Consider the following 3,699-nt stretch of genomic DNA (forward strand, 5'->3'; position numbering starts at 1 on the left):
TTCCCCCCCCCCCCCATTGGCAACTTTATATTTAGAAAGCCATCTAATTCTGTACAAGGAATCAGGTCTTATGTTTTTGTTTTTCAGTCATGAACAACCTGAGCAGTCTCAGTTTAAAGTACCAGACATTTAAATTTTCAGAGAAATATGGATCTTCACAAAGTCCCCGTGTATCAGAGAATTATGTTGTTTTCAATCTCAAAACATCTCTAGGTTAACTCTAACCAAATTTCCATAAAGATTACCTTGAATATAATTGCCATGGTGCAGCATTTCAAGAGAAGAAGCATAATTTTTTATACCTGGGAGCTTTTCTGTATAGATCTGGTTTTGATCTTTTACCCTGGTTGTAGACTTTGAAAACTGTTGGTGGAGGGTATATTAAAGGCTTTTGGAGACAGTAAAACCATACTTATATCTTCACAGAACAATTGATTCTAAAAGTCATGTTTCAATTCTGGCCTAATTTTTACATTTAGTGATATAAATCTGCACCTCCTTAACTTTCTCAGATTGAAAAAGAAATTGCAAAGTGTCTTTTCTCTGTTGTTCTTTGTAGTAGTTCAAACCCTTTTTTGTTCTGCATTTAACCACAAGGTATGTTTAAAAGTTATTGATAAATTGGAAGAGAATGCACTGCTTATCATTATCATCCATTTAAGGAAAAGTGTGCATCTTCCATGGTTTACAAAAAGTGTTTCTAGTACGACATAGCAGAGTCATAAATATGCATTAAACCCCAAATCTAAGCTGGATGTTAATTAGGCCTGTTAGACAGAAAATTAGGACTTAGTCAATTTGTCCCTTGTACAGCTTCACTAACTAGGTGATTCTGGTCTGGTCTTCTCTTTGCTGGTTTCCAATTAAAATGTTGTTATGTCAAAAGGTCACGATTAAAAGACAACTCTAGTCTTGTTAATTATGGATGCGCTCTTAGGACTCATGTTATGCACCTGTTCCAGCTTAAAGAAAAGTGCAGCATAAACAGTTCCATTTGTTTGGTTTGATTCTTGTACAAACAGCAAAATTTATTCCTCAGACTGCTACTTTAGTGCATACAATGTTGCCACATTCATTTAGAGTCCCTCAGGTTATTCAGTACAAATGAGGGACGAGGTTAAAGATAGTGGACTTTAAAATTAATCTTATAGAACATCTTATAGAAAAACTATTCTGGAGAGCACCAGCCTTGCTGCGATGTTCAGGATAGTAAAGTGGCACTGTCTCTGGATCCTGGTGCCTGTGTGTATGTGTGAAATGTACAGCTGTGCTTTTGATTTCCCAGAAAGAAGTTGCATTATCTCATGGAGACGTCATCAGATGTTCAAGATGTGAGAGCTAGCTGTGTTTGACAGCAGATTCTTTTTCTTTCTTTTTTTAATGTGTTACAGTCCTAGAGGAATCACTATGGTGACAGTTGGTGCAAGTTACATTAGAGGAGCAAACCTTCAGGTGGAAGTGCTTTCAGAGATGTTTTTTAACTATTGAGTTAGAGCAGAATGAACAAAGAAAATTTCTTGAAAGGTGAGGCTATGTTACAAAACAAAAATAGATTAAAAAGTGCTGTTTGGATGAAAGAGGGGTAATTTCAAAGGAATTTTTCTGTATCTTTGAACATCAGCCCCCAAAATCTCTTTGTAACTTACATACTGACTTGCAGTGAGGGCAGTGGAAGACTTCATTTCGTCAGAGAAAGATGATCATTCCTCAGACTTCATTATGCCTGTGGGAGAATTATAACAATGTTTAGCATTTGCAAGCATGTTCAAAGTGCAGGCTAACCTTGCAATTCCTCAAGAATATACCACTTCTCTGTCAATATTGTTGGTCCATTTGTGGATGAGGAGCCTCAGATATTGTTGCAGTGACTGCAGGTTTACCCCAGAGAACTCTGAACTAGTTTGGTTATTGCTAAATACAGCATTTCCCTGTAGCTCTAGGTGACCTCATCTCCAGGATTGTTACCCGTGTTTTGAGGCAGATTTTTTTTGTTGTGTGCTGAACAGTGTGCATCACAGCTAGACGAGGTACATCTGCATGAACTGAAGGAATTACACTGGAGACATGCTCTAAAACATGATGGTTTGGCCAAGAGAAACCTAAAACTTCAGGCTGCATCAGATCTTGAATACATGATGTATTCAAATATATCATATTTGAATATATCATCTTCTAGGTCAAGAAAGTAATTGATAAGCAAATACTGGTACCACTCTTTAAACTAAGATAACTGTCCTCAAATGAGAATTTATCCCTTTCTAATCTAGGATAATTTTATCCTAGAAGCAGTAATCAGTTCATCTACTCTTGAGTTCCCAGTGCAGTATTTGTTACTTCTGTATCAGTGCCCTCCAGGGTAGCCTGCTTTATCTTTTGTTCCTAGTAATTTATCTTAGTCAGTGTGGAAATTGAGAGTATGGAAACTGAAGGCGTGTGCTTCTGCCTTCTTCTTATCTGCTGTTCAACTTTACCTCTCAGAAGAGTGAACTTTTCCTATGGTCCTTTGGTTAGGGGTTGATAGGGGTATGTTTCTGTTTAGCAAGAGACAGACTGTGAGAAGGAACATCCTGTCTTCCTTTTTCTTCCGCTTTACCACACATACTCATTTTCAGGCTGCAAGCATAAACCAGTTGCAAATAGCTTTAGCTCTCCTCTTGGCTGTGCATATCAGTACAGTCCCAGAAAACTCAAATACAGAAATAAACTAACTTGCTGTTTTCATTTCCAATAAGAACTTGGTAGATCATTTGCTCCCACACGCATACCCCTTCCCAGTTTTAGAGTTTTTTTTTTTGTTTAAAAGCCATTACAACTGATTTTCCACTGAGACCAAGTCACAAACATAATTACATTCCAAATATTGTTCATTGTTCAGGCGTTTTCTGGAAACAGCTAAAAAGTTTACATTCTCAATGGACATAGGGAATAAAAGGGAACAGTACATAACACAGATTTGGCACCACAGTGCTGAAAATGTTTTTTAAATGTTACTTGGACAAGTATACCACAAAGAATATGTTGCCAGACTGTTGCTGAAATTTTTATGGTGTCTAAGTACTAAAAATTGTTTAACCCATTACAAGACTAAAAGGTTTGGATTGTGCTGTGGAGAATTTGCTGCAATTTCTCCTGTAACATGATGAAACTCAGTATTTCCTATCTTTTTGATTGCACACTCCATTTTATCTTTGTCCTGTTGATGGATAGTATGAGACATCTTGAGTAGTGAAGATTATCAGCTGTAACAGCTTGTCATTTTAGCTTTACAACTTTTCAGTAAATTCTCAGTGTGTTATCCAAGATGGTGGTAACTGTGCTTCTATTCAAAATGACACATGTGCAAAATTTTTATTCCCTGGAAATGTAAAGCTGGCTTAAATTTTGCTATAATTCCCTGCATATTTACATGTTCTTCAGTTTATGCTGATAAATTGGACAACGAGGGCCGTGTAGTAGCAACTGTGGCTGGGTAGAAAGGCAGGGAAGAAATTTAGTATTAGGATTGTGAAAGCAAAAGAATTATATAACATAAGACAGATAAAAAGAATTTACTGTATTAGTGTCATGGGTTAGCAAGCATAGTCTCGGAAGTGATGTTCTTGCAAAGGGGTGCTTACAGCTTCCTCTGTGACCTAACAGAACCTATCAGCTGGCCAGTTTGAATATGGACAATTCTTTAAGCCACTTAAAATCGTGACC

The 3,699-nt window shown here is 37.0% G+C and overlaps 1 long non-coding RNA gene across 1 annotated transcript in view; it reads right to left on the minus strand.

The window, feature by feature from the left end:
• Positions 1–1,198: 1,198 nt before the first annotated feature.
• LOC108448756 overlaps positions 1,199–3,699 on the minus strand; it is a 44,613-nt gene continuing 42,112 nt past the window's right edge. The window contains exon 3 of the long non-coding RNA XR_001864771.1: positions 1,199–1,723. This is a non-coding gene — a long non-coding RNA (uncharacterized LOC108448756). The remainder of the gene's footprint in view (positions 1,724–3,699) is intronic.

The sequence above is a fragment of the Corvus brachyrhynchos genome, unplaced genomic scaffold (genome assembly GCF_000691975.1).
Source record: "Corvus brachyrhynchos isolate BGI_N302 unplaced genomic scaffold, ASM69197v1 scaffold408, whole genome shotgun sequence".
Taxonomy (NCBI): Eukaryota; Metazoa; Chordata; class Aves; order Passeriformes; family Corvidae; genus Corvus; species Corvus brachyrhynchos.